This window comes from Dysidea avara, chromosome 1 (assembly GCF_963678975.1).
Source record: "Dysidea avara chromosome 1, odDysAvar1.4, whole genome shotgun sequence".
Classification (NCBI taxonomy): domain Eukaryota; kingdom Metazoa; phylum Porifera; class Demospongiae; order Dictyoceratida; family Dysideidae; genus Dysidea; species Dysidea avara.
Genome location: NC_089272.1, coordinates 49,769,705 through 49,791,897, shown reverse-complemented (window position 1 = coordinate 49,791,897; position 22,193 = coordinate 49,769,705). Strand labels below are relative to the sequence as shown.

At 37.4% G+C, this 22,193-nt stretch overlaps 2 long non-coding RNA genes across 6 annotated transcripts; both read right to left on the bottom strand.

Annotated features, from left to right (window-relative positions):
- Positions 1–2,333: 2,333 nt before the first annotated feature.
- LOC136250797 (uncharacterized) lies at positions 2,334–3,944 on the bottom strand. Of its 4 annotated transcripts, none has more exons than XR_010698728.1 (4): positions 3,717–3,944; positions 3,016–3,662; positions 2,695–2,759; positions 2,339–2,634 (listed from the first exon to the last, which is right to left on the bottom strand). It is a non-coding gene; the product is annotated as an uncharacterized lncRNA (long non-coding RNA). The 4 variants fall into 4 exon arrangements; XR_010698729.1 differs by having other exon boundaries at positions 3,788–3,944; XR_010698730.1 differs by having other exon boundaries at positions 3,016–3,402; positions 3,455–3,775.
- A 295-nt stretch (positions 3,945–4,239) lies between these two features.
- On the bottom strand, positions 4,240–20,872 carry LOC136267661 (uncharacterized). 2 transcript variants are annotated; one of them, XR_010706720.1, is made up of 3 exons: positions 20,795–20,869; positions 14,886–14,933; positions 4,240–4,788 (listed from the first exon to the last, which is right to left on the bottom strand). It is a non-coding gene; the product is annotated as an uncharacterized lncRNA (long non-coding RNA). The 2 variants fall into 2 exon arrangements; XR_010706719.1 differs by lacking the exon at positions 4,240–4,788 and adding an exon at positions 13,061–13,158 and having other exon boundaries at positions 20,795–20,872.
- Positions 20,873–22,193: the final 1,321 nt, after the last annotated feature.

Here is a 22,193-nt window from a genome sequence, read left to right as displayed (position 1 = left end):
AAGATCAGCTAGAAGAGGTCATCTTGTAGAGAGTTCAGTTACAAAAAAAACCACCATGTAGAGAGCTCAGCTACAAATTAGTGACCTTGTAGAGACATCAGCTGGAAGAAGTTACCTTGTAGATAGTTCAGCTACAAAGAAACCATTCTTTAAAGAGCTCAGCTGCAAACAACTCACCTGTAAAGAATTCAGCTACAAATAAATCACCCTGTAGAAAGATGAGCTAGAAAAAGTTACCTTGTAGAGAGTTCAGTTACAAAGAAACCACCATGTAGAGAATTCAGTTACAAACTAGTGACCCTGTAAAGACATCAGCTAGAAGAAGTTACCTTGAGAGAGTTCAGCTACAAAGAAACCATTATTTAAAGAGCTCAGCTGCAAACAAATCACCTATATAGAATTCAGCTACAAACAAATCACCATGTAGAGAGATCAGCTAGAAGAAGTTAACTTGTAGAGAGTTCAGCTACAAACAAATCACCCTGTAGAGAGATCAGCTAGAAGAAGTTACCTTGTAGAGAGTTCAGCTACAAAGAAACCACCATGTAGAGATTTCAGCTGCAAAGAAATCACCCTGTATAAAATTCTGCCACGAACAAATTGCCCTGTAGAAAGATCAGTTAGAAGAAGTTACCTTGTAGAGAGTTCAGCTACAAAGAAAGCATTCTGTAAAGAGCTCAGCTGCAAACAAATCACCTGTACAGAATTCAGCTACAAACAAATCACCTGTAGAGAGATCAGCTAGAAGAAATTACTTTGTAGAGAGTTCAGCTACAAAGAAACCACCATGTAGAGAGTTCAGCTGCAAAGAAATCACCCTGTAGAAAATGCACAAACAAATTGCCCTGTAGAAAGATCAGTTAGATGAAGTTACCTTTTAGAGAGTTCAGCTACAAAGAAACCACCCTGTAGAGAGATCAGCTAGAAGAAGTTACCTTGTAGATCGTTCAGCTACAAACAAATCACCCTGTAGAGAGATCAGCTAGAAGAAGTTACCTTGTAGAGAGTTCAGCTACAAAGAAACCACCATGTAGAGAGTTCAGCTGCAAAGAAATCACCCTGCAGAAAATTCTGCCACAAAAAAATTGCCCTGTAGAAAGATCAGTTAGAAGAAGTTACCTTTTAGAGAGTTCAGCTACAAAGAAACCATTCTGTAAAGAGCTCAGCTGCAAACAAATCACCTGTACAGAATTCAGCTACAAACAAATCACCCTGTAGAGAGATCAGCTAGAAGAAATTACCTTGTAGAGAGTGAAGCTACAAACAAATCACCCTATTGAAAAATCAGCTAGAAGAAGTCACCTTGTAGAAAGTTCAGTTACAAAGAAACCATTCTGTAAAGAGCTCAGCTGCAAACAAATCACCTGTACAGAATTCAGCTACAAACAAATCACCCTGTAGAGAGATCAGCTAGAAGAAATTACCTTGTAGATAGTTCAGCTACAAACAAATCTATAATCACCCTGTAGAAAGATCAGTTAGAAGAAGTTACTTTGTAGAGAGTTCAGCTACAAAGAAACCATTCTATAAAGAGCTCAGCTGCAAACAAATCACCCGTACAGAATTCAGCTACAAACAAATCACCCTGTAGAGAGATCAGCTAGAAGAAATTACATTGTAGATAGTTCAGCTACAAACAAATCACCCTGTAGAAAGATCAGTTAGAAGAAGTTACTTTGTAGAGAGTTCAGCTACAAAGAAACCATTTTGTAAAGAGCTCAGCTGCAAACCAATCACCTGTACAGAATTCAGCTACAAACAAATCTCCCTGTAGAGAGATCAGCTAGAAGAAATTACCTTGTAGAGAGTTCAGCTACAAAGAAATCATCATGTGGAGAGTTCAGCTGCAAAGAAATCACCACTGCCCAAATTTCAAGGCAATAGCTCTTTCCAATCTGAAGTTATCAATTGTCAAAGTTGGCAAATAGGATGTGTGTGGAAGGCCCCTTTTCGCAAATCCGGTCCCATATGTATTATATATATATAATTGGTGACCCGGTCTGCGAAAAGGGCTCTTATAGCCTTTCCAATTGCATATATATGGTAACCCATAACTTGACTGGTGAATATGGTACAAGCCTACAATTTGGTCACTCAACAACCCTAACCTGGGAGTAGCTATGGGTGTAATTACATGGTGATAGCTTTAGTAGATTAGGAGTTATGATTAGCCAAACATGGATAATTGGAAAGGCTATAAGAGCCCTTTTCGCAGACCGGGTTACATTTGTACATTTACTGATAAAATATTTAAAGTACATCTACTTCATCTTTTCTTCTTCCTGTAGTAAAGAAAAAAAACATAGGTTAAAAAAGTCCCAAAGCTGGCCATAGGCCGGCTTTGGGGTATACAAATACAAAAAGAAATGAAATCTAATCCAAAACAGCCAAGCTGTAAAAAAAGTGTGGTCGTTATTAAAATTTTTACCATTAACCTACCATCACAGCCATTTCTTGGCCGCCACCTTGGATTTCACATCTTTTTTCACCATAGCCTTTCTGAGGGCCGCACACTTTTTTTACAGCTTGGCTGTTTTGGATTAGATAATTGATAACTACAAAAACAACAATTGCAATAATACAATTCTTCTGTACGTCAACTGATCTGAAATTCATGACACTCGATACCGAGACCTGTAAAAGAATAAGCAGGCACTGAAGTCAACCTTAAATTAAACACATATGCAAACTGACCTGGAACATCGGTCGCAACACCAAAGACACCTGTTTCGATATCTGATGAAGCAATCCAGCAGGCACTGAATTAAAAAGAGAATGTGCAAAAAATCAATATGCCAGGCTGTACCAATAAAGGATGGATAATCAAAATGAACTAAAAAATATATATATCCCATATGCAGGTTAAGTGAGTAACATAACTGTTGGGTAAGCATGTAAACCAGAAGATTAGGTCATTGGTCAAACAAAAGTACGCTATCACAAACTGGTCACTGATAATTGATAACTAAAAAAACAACAATTGCAATAATACAATTCTTCTGTACGTCAACTGACCTGAAATTCATGACACCTGTATCTTTGTTCTTGCATGGTCTCAACTTACATATGTACCATGATCACATTCAACTGCTAGTGGATAAACCAGTATGACCAGATGGCCTGCAAAAACCAACAAGCAGGTGTTAAATACAATACACCTAAAGCCTGGAATATGAAAAATATTATATAAGCATTATTCCACACTGATATAGTAATAGATTATAGGACGTTGTGGAACTTGCCTAAACGTGTAAACTTGAACAAGAGGACAACTGCATAATCTGGACACTTGGAATTGTCCAATACCTGATGAACAAGTTAGTACAAATGACATTCACATCAACATTTTATCCCAGCTGGGTGAATCTCTTGTAACTGAGTAAAAAGGTGTTTATTTTCCACCTGCAACCAAAGTTCTACATTTTGATCTGTGGTTGAGTGTACATAAATTGACCAGGAAAATCAGTATGCCATAGGGGTATGGAAATGGTTCCTTTCCTTCTGTTGTGACATTACTTACAGCTGACTGGTAAATGATCATCGATGTCCCCATGGACCCCAACAATGAGTATACCAATAACTTCACAAGTTGGAATAAATTTCCTTTCAACATCTGGTGGAATGAATTTCCTTTCAACATCTGGTGGACAGGTCCAAAAACCCTATCGCACAAACACGGTGAATCAGTGTGTGGCGATGTGACACGTTGCACAAACTTCACTCCTCGTTTCGTTAGCATTCAATACCGGCATATATCATAGAGTCCCTCAATATTCTTGACTCTTACTTTTTCAAGCGTTGCTCAAGCGATGTAGTTTCTCACGAGGGGCTCGAGTTTCTCAGTAAAGTCGAGCCGATTAAAGTACGCCTCACCATCCAGTTACATTCTTAAACCATTCAATTTAAAGCCACGTATCATGAGTGTCCGCTTAAGGTAATTAGGGACTTTCACGAGATTTCCCCTAAATAGATCACGTGTTAGTTGTCAATCCGGTGGATTCTGGTGGTATACATGGTTCAACAATGCGGTAAGTGTAGTATAAGCTGTCAAATTAGTGTCAATGAATAATTGTTTGTGCACAGTTATTTTTGTGTGATAAGCATGCTTGAGGAAGGGTCTGGGGGACGAAACTAATGTTTTGACAGCAGTTGATGATGGCCCGGCAAAGAACTGCGAGAAGAACTACTGTGATAGTGTGATAGTAGGGAAAAAATCCCACCCTTATAGCTCTGCCTAGGGGCATTATCTACAGCTACTGTATTATGTTGCCGATATGTACATCCGGGCCAAGAATAAAGGTGAAAGTGGTAGTAAGGCTCAATCCTATTATTCTGCTGAACAGGCAAGGGAGTCTGGGACTCTGGGGGCATGCTCCCTCAGGAAAGTATAAGTACTACAACTTTTTTGTTTTAATTGCTTCATCAAGTATAAAAATTTCAGTCAAAAGGTGATGATCGAGGCACTGGTCTTATGCACTGGTTGGAGTGGTTGTATCGATACTGCACTGTGGCAACCTTGAGGGGTTAGTGCTGGCATTATCCTTGGCAATACTATTCCATCTCCCCGAGTCTTGATGATTGAGTCCTCCATTCCTTTCTCTGCTGCTCCAATCCTGAAGTTGTGACCACAGTCAAAAGGTGACGATCGAGGCTCTGGTCTTGCATCTATACTGTACTGCAACACCCTTGAGGGGTTAGTACCGGCATTGTCCATCGCAATACTGTTCCATCTCCCATATACAAGTCTTGATGATTGAGTCCTTTATTCCTTTCTCTGCTGCTCTAATCCTGAAGTTGTGACCAAAATAATAAAAAATGGTTATAACATGATAAATGATTATGGTGATAACAATTACAAATGTATTTATAGCTGTGTAGCAACTGTAAACTAATTAGTCACTTGCAAGTTTAATTAGGTGTCTGAAGCATTTAACATGCACAGATATGAGATATATTCATCACATGCAGGCAGTAAGGATAGATTTACTCTAATAGAACAGTCATACTACACCGTAAATTCATACTTCCGAATTTACGGTGTTATGAAACAATCATTATTATGTATGGATTTTACTGACTCTCCAAGATAATATTCTGCATTAATGTTAATTGCTCATTTCCAAAAAAAATTACCTTTTAAACCAAATGTAGAGTCTATCACTGACAAAAATGAGTGATATCCACCCCAAAAACACCTTCGCTGTAAAAAAGGCGCGCCCAAGAAACTACAAGTACCTGGAACCCAATGTAAAAAAAACAAAAAGAAAACAGCTCAGCTGAAGTAAAAAGTAACTGGTAACTTAAAGAGCTGATATCTGAAGCGGCCAAGAATACAATTACTAAAGTTTAATCCATGCAAGAACACCTTGGCTATAAAACAGGTGTGTACATGAAAGTAACTGGCAACTGAAATGGCTGATATCTGAAGCGGCCAAGAATGATTGGTCATATACAACTAATTCAAAAATTTAACACTGAACCTTTATAATTCGGCTGTGTTCTATATTCACTCTTGCTGCATCGTAAAGTAATTTCTTTTAACTCTAATTGGCTGGTAATTTGGCCGCCTTTTTTAATAGTCAGTATAATAGAGCAAAAAAAGGCGGCCAAATTACCAGCCAATTAGAGTTAAAAGAAATTACTTTACGATGCAGCAAGAGTGAATATAGAACACAGCCGAATTATAAAGGTTCAGTGTTAAATTTTTGAATTAGTTGTATATGACCATTCATTCTTGGCCGCTTCAGATATCAGCCATTTCAGTTGCCAGTTACTTTCATGTACACACCTGTTTTATAGCCAAGGTGTTCTTGCATGGATTAAACTTTAGTAATTGTATTCTTGGCCGCTTCAGATATCAGCTCTTTAAGTTACCAGTTACTTTTCACTTCAGCTGAACTGTTTTCTTTTTGTTTTTTTACATTGGGTTCCAGGTACTTGTAGTTTCTTGGGCGCGCCTTTTTTACAGCGAAGGTGTTTTTGGGGTGGATATTACTTTGTTACCACAAAAGTAATAATAATACGTAACGCGTTACATAAGTAACGCGTTACTCCCAACACTGCAGATTACAAACCACTGAGTTATGATTCGAAAGCCAACTGCATGTAGCCATAGATACTAGTATCTATGATGTAGCAAATGCGTGATCGAGATACTCTAATACAACAGTCACCCTAATAGAGCATTCAGCTACGTTTATAACTTACTCCATTATAGAATTATATTACATTGCAAGTTATTCTATAGGCAGTTCAGCTACAACCAGTTAATCTTATAGACAATTCAGCTACAAGCAAATCACCTGTAGAGAATTCAGCTACAAATATAATAATTATTGCTGTAGAGATTCAGAACATTACAAGTCACACTGAAGGAAGTTTAACTATAAACAAGTTACCCTGTAGAGGGTTCAGCTGCAACAGTACAAGTCACTCTGTAGAGAATTCAGCTACAAACAAGTCTCTGTGTAGAGAGTTTAGCTACAAAGAAACTACCCAGTAGAGATTTCAACTATATAAACAAGTTAGCTACCCTATAGAGATCAGCTACAAACCAGTTATACAATGTTCAGCTACAAGTAAGTCACTCTGTATAGTTCAGCTACTAATACGTCACTCTGAAGTACAAACAAATTACCAAGTAGAGAGTTCAGTAACCAATCAAATAACCACCCTGTAAAGAGTTCAGCTATACAAACAAGTTACAATTTCATAGAGACATTAGCTAGAAACAAGAGAGAGCTCAGCTACAAACTTAACAGATCACACTGTAGAAAGTTCAGCTAGAAACAATTCACCCTGTACAGAGATCAGCTAGAAACAAGTCATCCTGTAGAGAGATCAGCTAGAAGAAATTACCTTGTAGAGAGTTCAGCTACAAAGAAACCACTATGTAGATAGTTCAGCTGCAAACAAATCACCCTGTAGAGAGTTCCTCAGCTACGAACAGATCACCCTGTAGAGAGCTCACCTAAAAACAAGTAACCTTGTAGAGAGATCAGCTAGAAACAAGTCTCCCTTTAGAGAGATCAGCTAGAAAAAAAGTAGTTACCTTGTAGAGAGTTCAACTAAAAATAAAACCACCTCATGGGAGAGTTCAGCTCAAACAAATTACCCTGTACAGAGACCAGCTAGAAGAAGTAACTTTGAATGTAGAGAGTTCAGCTACAAAAAACCATCCTGTACAGAGTTCAGCTGCAAACAAATCACCCTGTAGAGAGATCAGCTAAAAGAATTCACCTTGTAGAGAGTTCAGCTAAAAAAAACCATCATGTAGAGAGTTCAGCTGCAGACAAATCACCTGTAGAGAGTTCAGCTTGAAACAAGTCACCCTGTAGAGACATCAGCTAGAAACAAATCACCGTGTAAAGAGATCAACAAACAATTTGGTGCCGCTTGGCCTTGGCACAAAATTCACCTGAATTGTCGTTATTAAAATTTTTACCATTAACCTACCATCACAGCCATTTCTTGGCTGCCACCTTGGATTTCACATCTTTTTTCACCATAGCCTTTCTCAAGGCCGCACTCTTTTGTTACAGCTTGGCTGTTTTGGATTAGATTTCACTTCTGTTTGTATTTGTATACCCCAAAGCCGGCCTATGGCCGGCTTTGAGGTTTTTTTAACCTGTCTTTTTTTCTTTACCACAGGAAGAAGAAAAAGATGAAACAAATTGAATACTTTAAATATTTCTGATTTTATCAGTAAATGTACATTTTATATATGTAATACATATATTTATTACAGAACTCTCCATGGTGATTTCTTTGTAACTAAACACTCTACAAGGTAACTTCTTCTAGCTGATCTCTCTCTACAGGGTGAATTGTTTTGTAGCTGAACAATCTACAAGGTAACTTCTTCTAGCTGATCTCTCTACAGGGTGATTTGTTTGTAGCTGAACTCTCTACAAGGAAACCTCTTCTAACTGAGCTCTGTACAGGGTGAATTGTTTGTAGCTGAACTATCTACAAGGTAACTTCTTCTAGCTGATCTATCTACAGGGTGATTTGTTTGTAGCTGAATTCTGTATTATGTGATTTGTTTGCAGCTGAGCTCTTTACAGAATGGTTTCTTTGTAGCTGAACTCTCTACAAGGTAACTTCTTCTAGCTGATGTATCTACAGGGTCACTAGTTTGTAGCTGAATTCTCCACAAGGTGGTTTCTTTGTAACTGAACTATCTACAAGGTGACTTCTTCTAGCTGATCTTTCTACAGGGTGATTTGTTTGTAACTGAACTCTCTACAAGAAAACTTCTTCTAACTGATCTCTGAACAGGGTGAATTGTTTGTAGCTGAACTATCTACAAGGTAACTTCTTCCAGCTGATGTCTCTACAAGGCCACTAGTTTGTAGCTGAACTCTCTACATGGTGGTTTCTTTGTAACTGAACTATCTACAAGGTGACTTCTTCTAGCTGATCTCTCTACAGGGGGATTTGTTTGTAGCTTAACTCTCTACAGGTGATTTGTTTGCAGCTGAACTCTCTACATGATGGTTTCTTTGTAGCTGAACTCTCTACAAGGTGATTTCTTCTATAGCTGATCTTTCTACAGGGTGATTTGTTTGTAGCTGAACTCTCTACAAGGAAATTTCTTCTAGCTGATCTCTCTACAGGGAGATTTGTTTGTAGCTGAACTCTATACAGGTGATTTGTTTGCGGTTGATTTCTCTACATGATGGTTTCTTTGTAGCTGAACTCTCTACAAGGTAACTTCTTCTAGCCGATCTCTCTACAGGGCAATTTGTTTGTAGCTGAACTCTCTATATGGTGGTTTCTTTGTAGCTGAACTATACAAGGTGATTTCTTCTAGCTGATCTCTTGAATTCTGTTCAGGGTGACTGTTCTATTAGGATGACTGCTCTATTAGAGTATCTCGATCTCGCACTTGCTACACCAAGTTGGATTTCGTGTTAACTCCGTGGCTTTAAGTCTGATTCTTTTACACCATTGAAGAGCCTTTCTAAGATGATTACTCCATCTGTACAGCGAATTTCAAAGCATTACCTCAAGCGGTTTATCTGGTAGGCGTGGCAAGTAGTCGTTTTTTATTGGCTAATCTCGGTTGCGTAATTGTTACACACTGTTGGTTTTTTCGTTGTATCTTCCTGGTTTTTAGCTCGATTTCTTTCAAACCACAAAAGGTTTGAGGTTCAATAATAGTTAACCTATTCACCCACCGATTTTCAGCTTCTTCCCATACGCGGTTTACCCTGTAGGCGTGACAACATATTGGTGTTATTTTTTGTGAATAATCGCTCATAACTCTTTGCCTGTTTATGATATTCCAGCCAATGTTGGTACAGAGATGCGCCTTTATACCCTTCTTCTGTGTGCCAAAGTTCAAGGCAATCGGATAAGGTGGTCGCGTTTTATAGCAGTTTTTGTAAGTGTGCGAAAAGAGGAAGAAAAATAAGAAGAAAAAAAACGAAGAAACTAAGCCAATTTTTGAAGTTGCATATCTCGGGAACGCCTGAAGCGATTTCGCTCAAATTTGGATTGTGAAGTACTGAAGTTGGAGGGAGTGTACACAGCAAAAATCGTCTTGTTTCATCAAGGCAGCACAGAGCTACGAAGGTGCGAAAATTGCGTTTTCTTTCTTCCTGTCAATATACTCACGAATGTTGCGCGCTGGCTTCTTGGGCCGCACGACACACTACCGTGTGTCTTGATAAAGAGTTCAACTAGAAATGATTCATCCTGTGGAGAGATCAGCTAGAAACAAGTCATCCAGAAATCAGCTAGAAAAAAATCACCCTGTAGAAATATCAGCTAGAAGAAGTTACCTTGTAGATAGTTCAGCTACAAAGAAACCATCATGTAGAGAGTTCAGCTACGAACAGATCACCCTGTAGAGAGTTCAGCTACAAACAATAGACCCTGTAGAGAGAGTAGCTAGAAGAAGTTACCTTGTAGAGAGTTCAGCTATAAAGAAACCATCATGTAGGGAGTTCAGCTGCAAACAGATAACCCTGTAGAGAGTTCAGCTTGAAACAAGTCACCCTGTAGAGAGATCAGCTAGAAAGAAACCATCCTGTAGAGAGTTCAGCTACAAACAAGTTACTCTATAGAGAGATCAGCTAGAAGCAAATCATCTTGTGGATAGTTTAGCTGAAACAAATCATCCTGTAGGGAGATCAGCTAGAAACAAGTCACCCTGTAGAGAGATTAGCTATAAGAAGTAACCTTGTAGAGAGTTTAGCCACAAAGAAACCACCATGTAGCGAGTCCAGTCACCCTGTAGAGAGTTCAGCCACTCTGTAGAGTGTCCAGCTAGAACAAGCCACCTTATAGAGAGTCCAGCTAGAAACAAATCATCCTGTAGAGAGTTCAGCTAGAAGCAAATTACCCTGAAAAGAGTTTAGCTACAAACAATGAGAGTTTCAGCTACAGTTATGTAAGAAGTCACCTTATTAACTACAGTATGTGATAATCATTCAGTGTTAAATATACAAATGTTTAATCAGACAAAGGCTATACACACAATTACTTCCTTTGTTCCACAATTCCTGCAGTAAAGAAAAAAACAAGTTAAAAGGAAGTACTAGTGGAGGAGGTAATGCAAATTCACCTGAATTGTTGTAATTAAAATTTTTGCCATTAACCTACCATCACAGCCATTTCTTGGCCGCCACCTTGGATTTCACATCTTTTTTCACCCTGGCCTTTTTTCAGTTGGGGGCCACACTTTTTTTTACAATTTGGTTGTTTTGGTTTAGGTAATATTAGCTGCCCACTTAATAGCTACTGTACATGATTACTAACGTGATATACATGTCTATTACTGTGTTATATCAAGCATCACTAGCACTTCTTATTATCATGTTAGCTATCCATTTATGGAGTAAAATAAGTAAACAAACTAGTGTAAAAATAATTTTCAAAATTAAAACATGAGATTTGAGATCGTTGAAAACATTAAAGAAACGAGGGTCAAACAAGCCAGCATGTTAAACACACAGAGATCTCTATTTGGACTCAAATAAACATTTATATAGAAGCATTCTCAGTGCTTACTAATTATTTTCAGTACTTATCTGTCCCTATTTTTATAAAACTACTGCTTTTCCTTAGTCTCTAGCTATACCATATCCATTGAGTCCAAACAGAGATCTCTGTTTGTTTAACATGCTGGCTTGTTTGACCCTTGTTTCTTTACTTTTTTCAGCGATGTCTATTCCCATGTTTGAATTTTTGAAAAAATTTTTACACTAGTACATATACGTACACACAATGGTTTTCTTATTCAGGGTAATCTAACGCACTACTGCAAAGTTTACATTGATCATATGCACAGTACATGTACATAATACAGGACGTTATAATAGTTGAATAGATATTTCCTAGTATGTACAGTATGTTTTCCTGCTTTTAACACTTCTGAAGTATGTGAGAGCATCTACATGATTGCACAAACATTCAAAACTGATAATTAATAGTCGTTCGTACTAAGTTACAGGCTGAAATAATACACACAGAGTGCATTTTGCTATGTCTGCTTTACCAAAATAGGTAAATTAGTGTAATTCTAAACCATATAGTAGAGAGTTCATGTTCAGTTTGTTATTTTCTTTGCTTATTGTGTAATTTTGTTATTGCTGTTGAGTGGGTGGGACCTAAGAAAGGGGGCATGGTTTGCATTGGTTCAATATCCTATTTGTTTGTAAGGTGCTCCTCTACCTCTGTGCCAAATTTGGTGCTTTTATCGCTAAAATGCACAATTTTATAGCTAAACTACTTCACTAGTAGTGCAATGGCTTCTGTACATTTTAAAACAGAAATTGTCCATATTTTCTGTGGAGACTGGATTGATTGTAGAGATGCTTTTTCTACTGTTTTTCATTTGTATATCTATGCAACTTGGAGTAAGCATAACTGAAAACAAAGCATAATGGCCACTTCACTTTCGAGTCAGTAGGATGTCTGTGCAGATGAAAAATTAACTCTGGCACCATTCTTTCTTTAGATCTAGTATTTGCAGGTTCATATGTCATAATTATATTGCAAAAAGTAGACAAACACGTATAAGGAAAAATAAGGAATTTAAGTTTGATTAGGGATCACAGAAAATGATAGGGAAACAAGGGAAGTCACCTACACCTGTAGTGGAAATTTAATCACTATTTTAGTCACACCTGCAGATATACTAGTGGATATTTAATCTCTGATTCATGGGTATGGACTGAAGTAGGGGTTAAATGCCCACTAGCATATTTGTAGGTGTAGGAGACCTCCTTTGTTTCCTTAATTTTTAATGATCCCTAATCAAACATAAAATTCCTAATTTTTCTATACATAAAATCAAACCTTGCTTATAGCATAGCTTTCAAAATTGATTAAACTGTAAATAATTCTTCTACATGGTACAAATCATAAAAGATGAGATAAGCACTCTATTTGGGTATGCAATGACAGTATTTTAGTGTGCATAGGTGCAGCATTTCTACCTATAAGTTGCCACACTTTAGGAAATAGTTTCCTCTTCTCGTTCTTTGTAGGGATACATGAATTTAGGATTAAGAATTATTTCCACAGTTTGAGCCATTTCAGAGCACATTATTACTTTTGAAATCAAGACACTCTCATACTGTCAGTAACAGTAGTCGCTTACTCTAATAAAATTAACGGTAGAACATATATATATATATATATATATATATATGTATATAACTTTATTACAAATTTTCCCAAAAAATTGGTCTTATTCTACTGTTGCTACATATTTGGTTACAAAAATCAATAAACTTACAAACATTGTAATAATTTCAAGAATAACAACTGTGGTTTGGGATAGCAAACCATAATGTCAATCTTAACAGTAATTTTTTGATCAGATAATAAGGAAAAAACAGACAGAAGAGGACATTACAAGAACAAGCATATTATAACTACATACCTAGCTACTAGACTACAACTAAAAACAAACTACTTAAGCTACAACAACACTAGTTACCTATATACTAGTCTTACTACATGTATATCACTACTAAACTTGCCAAAGTCCAAGTCATCCTCAGAGGAATAATTGAGTGCCAATTGTAATTACTCCATAGATGACCTGACATTTGTAGATGGCTAGAGCATTCACTGTTTTGCAATAGGTATGTCCAGGGTGACAGAAATTCTGCTTATATAATTAGTCCTTCACTGTGTGATCTGAAAAATTGTAGGTAATCAGAGGAGCTAAAACCTACTGAATTACAGTGTATTACCCATATTCTATGACTGCAACCACAACTGTAAAATAATGCAAGGTAGATAAGCAATAGTTTCAGTGATGTCACAAATCAAGCAACTCCCTACATCAGACTCTGTATTATATACTCTAAAAGTTATCGATAAACAATTCCTGGTCGCAGGTGTAGCTATATGGTTACAAGATCCATGAACTTTTCTAAGGGCACCTGAATACTTCAGCTGGTGCTGAGTCCTCATTGTGTATGCTTTGTGCAGTGACAATTCTACGTATATAAAATTCTGCTATTTGAGAGTGACTGCTGGACAGCTACTATTATAGAGCAAGACAAGAAAATTTCTATAAAATGTGAGGATCATATGAAAAGCTACATGATAGTGAGTGAGCCTGTGTGTATGAGTGTATGTAATCAAAATGTATTTATTGCCATGCATTTAGTTAATGTAATACAATTAACCTTTCTAGAAAAAGGTTTCCTTCCTAAATCAGCAAACTCTCTCTAAGTAGGCTGATCACATAGATCGGTTACAATACAGATTCAAATGTACAAACTTTCTTAAAATACAATTACAGGTCTATTGTTTATTACCACAAGGTGAAATTCTTATGGTAACATGATCTACTGGGATAGACACAGGTGGAGACTATATCAAAACCATTTTAATAGTTTTATTGGTCTCGTGACTTTGGTTGTAACCTCATGGTACCTGTAATAACAGTACATAACTAGTTTAGGGATGTAACTTGAAATATCATCATTTTATGGGATTGTACCTACACAACAACATTGTACCAGAAACACCATTACCAAAATTAGTGTTGATGTTAGCACAACCTTACTTAGTAGCTTACCCTTAACTGAGAACACCATCAGTCCTTTTAATGATGGACGAATATCTATTCTCCAATTTTGTTGGTCTTAAAGTGGTTTCACTGTAATTATCTTCCATGCATGGTACAAGCCAGTGACAAACTACAGCCATTCAAAACTTTAAACCGCTATATCTACTAAGCACAAACTAAGTAGGTTATCACTGAGAGGGTAACATATTTTAGATGCCTTTAAAAAGTTGTCAACACAAGTCAGCATTGCCCATAATAAATTTTATGTAAGTATTAAACACATTATAGTGTAATTTTTTGAGGTTTGTAGGCCTGAGTTCCTTGTTGGCTACCTAACTTGGATCCTGTAAAGCTCATCTTGTAAGCTACTCAGTAAATCCTGTGAGCAACGTGACTTTGTCTTACTATAGCTCAATGGAATATGTAACAACAAAACCATACTAACTACACACACCTACTATGTGATGTACACAATCTACACATGTTCTCACATTAAAGGTCAACATTGTTACATTTCATGGAACTGTGTATTGTTGTGATAATTCAAGTCATGAGTCTGTAAATTTATTTTATCTAGTTTTGATATGGTTTCCACCTTTGTCTGTCTCTGTAGATCACATTATAACAAGAATGTTCTCTTGATATGGTCAAAAAACTTCACATAGCTTCAGTATACCAAACAACAAAAATCATATGCAAGTAGGTTTAAAATATTAACATTCACATGATTATCTGATGAAATATGCATACAAAACTACATACTATATAGATACATAAGTAGATATTGCATGCGAAGTTTAAAAATACCGTACAGTATATGTACACACACCGCACAAAATCAAACCTTGCTTATAGTGCAGCTGTCAACATTGATTAAATCCATCTACATGGACTGTATAGATTATAGAAGATGAGATAACTGTTCTATCAGCATATGCAATGTCAAAATATCAGTTTACATATTAGCTGCAAAATAAGGTTCTACCTTCAAGGAACCATACTTTGGTACAAACTGGGAAAGAGTTATCATTCTTTATAGGGATACAGAAACAAAATAATAATATTTGAAAAAGAATCATTCCAACATTTTGAAGCCATTTCAGAGCTTAAAAAACTTTAATAAAAGATACTTTAGAGATTAAGATAAGTACTCCAATAGAATAGTAACTTACTTTAATAAAATGTTCAGCTGAACTGATATTCATTACTGTACTACAGTTTTTCTGACAAATTGGTACAACTGGACTTGGAATTACTTTACTTTTGCTACATATTTTGATTCTAAAAGTCAAAAGCTTATAAACATTGAGAATGATTCTGAGAGTAATGAGTATGGTAACTGTGGTTTGAGATAATATAATATCCCACAATGTCAACTTTTTGTCATAGAATAATCATGAAACATTTTACCTCAAATCCTTACAGTCTATTCTTTTATTAGTGAAAATGGTTGCTCAGCATTGCCAGTTAAGTTTGCTATATAGGTAGATCTAAACAAAAAGAAATTAGCAGTGGTGGATCTAGGAATTTTCAGAGGGGGTTTCAGGTTCAAGAAGTTTTCAATAACTTACACTGCACAAAAAAATTATGTTTCCTGATGCTTTGTGCATAACAAATTATGACAATTCCTTGAGTCAGAAATACCCAAATGTGCATAATTCCTGAATTAAAGGAAATATATATGAAATTGTGTAAGGAATTGTCACAATTAATTTATCTTTTGGTAATTATATACACGAATATGCTTAATTCCTTTCAGGAAATGTGCATGAATTATGACAATTTTGTGATAAAATCATACAATTCCTGAAAATTTCCATTACAGAAACATCATGGAAACATATCTTTTTGCGCAGGTTAGCTATAGTCCAGCTGGGGTTGTTAACTCAATCTTATAGCTCAGTGGCCTATAGCTACATAGATCTTTAGTGAATCATAAAAATCACTTCAAAATATTGTTTCATAGTTGATCCAGGCCTTCGCAGAAAGATTTGAAACAAAATGGCCCTAAAATGATAATTATTTTTAGAGGCACTTAACAAGCTTCAGCGCCGTTTTGCCATTTTTAGTGACTTCAAAGGCAAAAGTTTGAAGTTTTGCCAGTAGAAAAGGTCCCAATATGATACACTATGCATAACTGTTGGTGATTTTATCACTCACACAAATTGTAAATAAATTAGTCATGTGCACACTTTTTCAGAAGGGGTTTCAGCTGAAACCATTGCAACCCCCTGTATCCACCACTGAATTAGTAATAGTAAACTGAAAAACTACAGTGGTTTGCAGTCAACATCAACCACCAAAAATCATTAGCTGTTACAAGTAATACAGTTGATGTAAATCACATGCTGTTACATTAGCTTAGCAATGCTTTGCTGCTCTGCAGAAAAAGCATTAGCATTGCCTGCAACAAGGGAAATTAGGTATATAGCCATGTCTGCATCCAATAGCTCAAAATGACATTTAATCTTGGATTCATTCTTCAATTGAATCATCTCAACTTTACTTAAAGCTTAAAGTTTAAAGTGAAAATCATAACCAATATTATTAAACTGACTTTATTGTACTTCATAATATTGTACAGACACACATTATTTGAATTACAATAACTGCTTATGCAATTCGTATGTGCAAATATTAAGAATTGTGTCAGAAGCCAAATGGATTAGCCAATATTAATGTTTTGAAGTGTGCAAGTTAAAATACAATATAACGGAGGTCATTTGACAACAGTTATATATATCAAGACACACGGTAGTGTGTCGTGCGGCAGCGGCTGATCCAGGGGGGGGGAGGCTTTGGGGGCTGAAACCCCCCTTCATATTTAGGCTTTACTTGATCAATATGCTAAGTATTATAATGAAATTTTGTCTTAGCATAATTATGTGATCACTAATAATATAAATACTCATAAAACCACCTTATAAACATCTTTCCAAGGTATTATCAGTGGATTTATGCTACAGTTCATGCAACAAGGATCCGGATCAGCATTGGAGGTGTACAAGATTGAGATAGTCAGCTAACTACTCTAATAGAACATTCACTGGAAACATGTAGTTGGTTCTGTTATGGAATTTTTCCAAATCTGCCTGCACCTATACATACAATGAAGTGCATTGGTCTGTTCGCTTCATTCATCCACTTGTGTAGTTAATATGTATGGCAATACTTAATTCAGGTACACAATTTCCATTAAAAATGCTCTCAGATTCAATATTGTATTGTTCAAATTTCAAAATTTTCCACTTTCAACATTCCCTTATTCTAACATGCACCTATTCAGTGTTTTGCAATTGTGAGAGAGGTGCATTGTGTACTTGGTTGTCTGTACCTTTCCATTAGCAAAATGCTTCAGAGAGCCGTACCTATAATCTAAAGGTAGTATATAAAATATCTACAGGTATGAATTTTATGTGGAAATGTCTCTAAATTTCAGTATTTTAGCATCTATTTTTCAAATTTTCCTGGGGGGCAAGCCCCCAGACCCCCTAGTTCCAGCATGCAAAGCATGCTGGGAAATGTGCGCTTCGTACACCTCTACCCAAGATATTAGTACCTTGAGTTAGCTCCCTCTTTTATAAATCCTAGATCCGCCCCTGTGTGGCCCAAGAAGTCGGCGCGCCACACCGTGAGTATATTAACAGGAAGAAAGAAAATGCAATTTTCACACCTATGTAGCTCTGTGATCCCTTATCCGATTGGAACCAAGTTTGCTAGAGACGTGGCGCCCAGTTAGGGGAGTTTACATACCACATTGGAAGAAAATCGCTCGAGCCATTTCCGAGATACGAGCGAACAAAATTTCGTTGTAATTTCTTCGTTTTCTTCTTCTACATCTTCTTCATTTCGCACACTTCGCAAACTTCGCCATAAAACACGAACGCGTGCTCGGATTGGGCTGACCTTTGGCACACTTAAAGGGCACATTAAGGCGGATCTCCGTAATAACTTTGGTAGGAATCCGATGAACATTCACGGAGTTATGACCGATTATTTGCGTAAAATAAGGTCGAAGGTCTGTCACGCCTACAGGGTAAACCCCTTGGAGGAATCAGTTTAAAATTGATATGTAGATGGAGCAACCATCGTAGGAGTGCCTTTTTGTAGTTTGAAAGGAATCGGGATAAAGACCATGGATAGGGTCCGCAATCCGAAAAATCAACTTCTACAAATCGATCCCCCTATCATTGTGGGATGTTCATTGTAGTATCACATTGCTTGATCTACCATGAAACCGGAGGCACGATTGTTGTCTTCACAGAAATATCATTTTCAGTATCTCACAAGATGCAAGATTTATTTTTAAAATTTCGTGCTCAACACAAAGGACCGGATGAAACTTGCTACTTAGCCAAATCGTATCCAGAGTTGTTGTAGTTGAAAACTACGCACAGAAATAAGTAAATGGTTTGCTGGGTGCCCGGCATAGGGTTGCTTTCTTTGAAAAAAACAGACAAAGAAATACGAAGTTTCGAATTCAAACTGCCCTACCACCCAGGACAAGAGAAGCCAACTCTTCCTCATAGTGTTTCGATACGGTTGGGTGCATAGTCTGTCTATGCTGTTAGTTTGGAAAAGATCTGAGACTTCTCACCATCTGGGTGACGAGCGTCAAATTTTTGTGCAGCATCAAAGAATTGTGTTGCGAATTCTACCCATTTCCAGCGCTTCTGCAGCCACAACAATCATCAATTATAGACTAAAACTATGGCAAAAGATGTCCCTGAACGTTTGGTAACAGTGGTTGTCAATTATTATTTCATCCACAGCTTCCACGCCTCGCTCTAAGCTATGCATCAAGGGAGGCAGCAAAATCGTCCAAATTTGACTTCACCTCTAACGCTCTACAGCAGCTTCAAATCTTCACTAGATCACCCTACATCACCATTATGCTGCAAAACATCCCAAAACAAACCGAAAATGTACAAATCTTTCATTTTTTTATTCGAGCTGGGTGGAGTTCCTGGTGAGCTGCTGGTATACTGCATCATATGAAATCACAGAAACACCAACTACTACTACTGCCAAACGTTTTGAACCATCATTTATCATCATTCTAAACAAAATTAAGTGACCAGTGTGGCATCAGAAGTACCGGAAAGCACTTTGGTACCATTGAGAGAATCCCTTGAAATGACGCACGAAAATTTTGACGTTTTTCACCCAGATGGTGAGAAGTCTCAGATCCTTTCCAAACTAACAGCATAGACAGACTATGCATCCAACCTTATCACATCACTATGAGGAAGAGTTGGCTTTTCTTGTCTTGGCTGGTAGGGCAGTTTGAATTCGAAAATTCGTGTTTCGTTTTCTGCTTTTTGAGAGAAAGCAACCCTGTGCCGGGAACCCAGTAAATCATTTGCTTATTACTGTGCGTACTTTTTAACTACATTAACTCTAGATAATATCTAGCTAAGCAGCAAGTTCTATCCTGTTCTTTGTGTGGAGCCTGAAATTTTAAAAATAATTTTTGCATCTCACGAAATATTAAAATCGATAGTTCTTTGAAGACAACAACCGTGCCTCCGGTTTCATGGTGGATCTAGCAATGGGATACTACAATGAACATCCTACAATGGTAGGGGGATCGATTTGTGAAAGTTGATTTTTCGGATTGCGGACCCTACCATGGAGATATGACACAAAACCCAACCTGCGTCAAAATTACGCGATCGATTTTTATGAATAAAAAACTATTAGTTTTCGTGTTAATTAATTGTGTTTGCAAACACAGGAAAATCTAAATGACAATACACGGTTACACGAGTTGCGTATTGCCAATATATTATATAGTACGACACAAGCCGATCAATGATACGAAATATCACACTTACGAGCATGTATCACCGTGGTAATTTCACCCATCGATGGAACGTGAACAGACCTTATTTGTATTTCTGTATTTAGCTAGACCTATGTCATTTAGCAAATATGCCATTTATTAATTATAATTACTTATGTAGGGATCGACGCATCGATATTAGACACTGGACGAGGAGCCTACACTACCTATAAAAGAAACCGAGCTCGGTAAGAAGACGTCCAGTCTGCTGGAGTGACACACGTGGATAGTCGCACGATGAATCTTGCGTGGGGGCCAGAACCAGCTGCATAAGTGAAACCTCTTAGGCAGTGCTGTTTCGTTACAAATCGGACAAAGCCATGGCCAGTGATTGATCTCTATTACTGTGCTTTTACTAATATTGATAAAAACTTGTGATGGTTATCACGTGATCAGTTGTCTTCTTCTGAAACCTTATGATGATTGAAATTGTTATTTTCAGTAGCACCGCCCTAGTCTCGAACCCAGACCCTTTCGGTCTGGGTCTTCCCTTCAATTACTTGAAGTTACTGGGTCTGATAAAAGTACATGCCGGTGTGAATTATTGAAGGTTGCCCAGCAATTCAACGATCGGCAGCAAGGTTATGTTACAAGGACTACTCTAGATTCTCAAGTGTTTCATTAATGTTAGAAAATCTAAACTTACCTACCCTAGAAAGCAGGAGGAACAGAACCATAGTACAGATGATGTATAAAATCACTAACAACCAGGTGTAAATGATTCCTAATCCACAGAAATGGCTACTCCAACCCATGGGCGTAGGAACAGGGGGGCCACAGGGGCCAGGGCCCCCTAGTCTGTGGCCATGGATAGATATAACAGGCCAGGGCCCCTCCAGTTTGCAGTAGGAATCATTTTTACAGTAATGCACCATGTGACACGTAATAATTATAGATCATTGGCCTACTTGGATGCTGATAAGCTATGTTCCTTCCTCACCGAGTGAAATGTTGGTCCTAGTTTATTTGAAATAATATTAGAGGCGCTTAAAATGCTATGATAATAAGCTACACCTCACGTGTGATTCGTGTTAGAAAATAATTAAAGAACTGTGCAACTGCAGAGAGTTAACTTATATCTCAGTCTCACTGTCAGAAAACTTTGTCAGAATTAATTCGTAGTCGTGGTAGACCTATTTCAATGAGTCCAGTTGTTAGTGAAGGAGCTTTTAGCGAGGCTTCTAGAAGTTCTAGCAGAGGTAGTATTGTTCTAGCCCTGGCTCTATCCCTAATAACGAACCTGTGATGGAGGAAGCTGAATCAGAGCAGTTCCACTTCCCCCTGTGCTTTCCAGACAACTACAGATCTGCGAACTAACTCAGAATGTAGCTAATAGCTACTCAGGGGGAGATGTTAATTCATTAATTCATCCATATAAGTAATTTATAACTAACTATCCTATCTATGTGTATTTCTGGGGGTATACAACATGAAATTAGTTCAAGTAACAGCCCCATTAAAAGCCTTATTACTTGTGTTTTGTGATGTCATCATTCTATCACATCATTAACGTGGTATACAAGGTTGTTATAAGATTACTTATCTAGCATAACTGTGATTATGATTATTGGCTAAAATTGCCTCCAGATTCAACCTCATAGCTCCTATTTTTCAAAATTTTCCTTGGGGGGGGCATGCCCCCAGATCCCCCTAGAAGGAGAGCATGCTTTGCATGCTCTGAGTGCGCTTTGCGCACTGTGTATGTACCCACAAGTAGCTACACTCTCCTCCACCACTGCTTTAGTTACCAGTAGTGGCCCCTCTATAGTTTTTTTGCTTTGCTACGCCCCTGCAACCAACTAGATACCAGAATTGATAGTTTTAAATTTTCCTTTTCCCCTCGACAATCAAACTGTGGAACTCAATTCTCCCTCATATAGTCAACTCCCCCACACACGATCAGTTTTGTACCCACGTAGATAATTATCACAATCACACCTGTGCATTATAATCACATTGATTTCTGCACAGCACACACAAAGAATAATTCATCAAATAATATAGTTCTGGCAAGGTGGTTTCCTGTTTTGACCGTAGTGTAATTTAAGTCTTGTAGTCATGTTGGTGTATTTGGCAGGACTTGCCAATGGCTTTCAGCACTTACGTACTGTAAAACAATATTACTATGACATGACTGAAGTTGAACTAATTAGCACAGGCAGGTGGATATATCTGCTAGTATAGCACCCCCTTGGCTAAGATTTAGGGACTGATGAGCATCTGTATTCTCTGTGCTCCACTTTGTAGTACTAAAAATGTAAGGCTACTCCAAATGAGGCCCCTGTCCTCTGCCTGCATCAAGCTTCG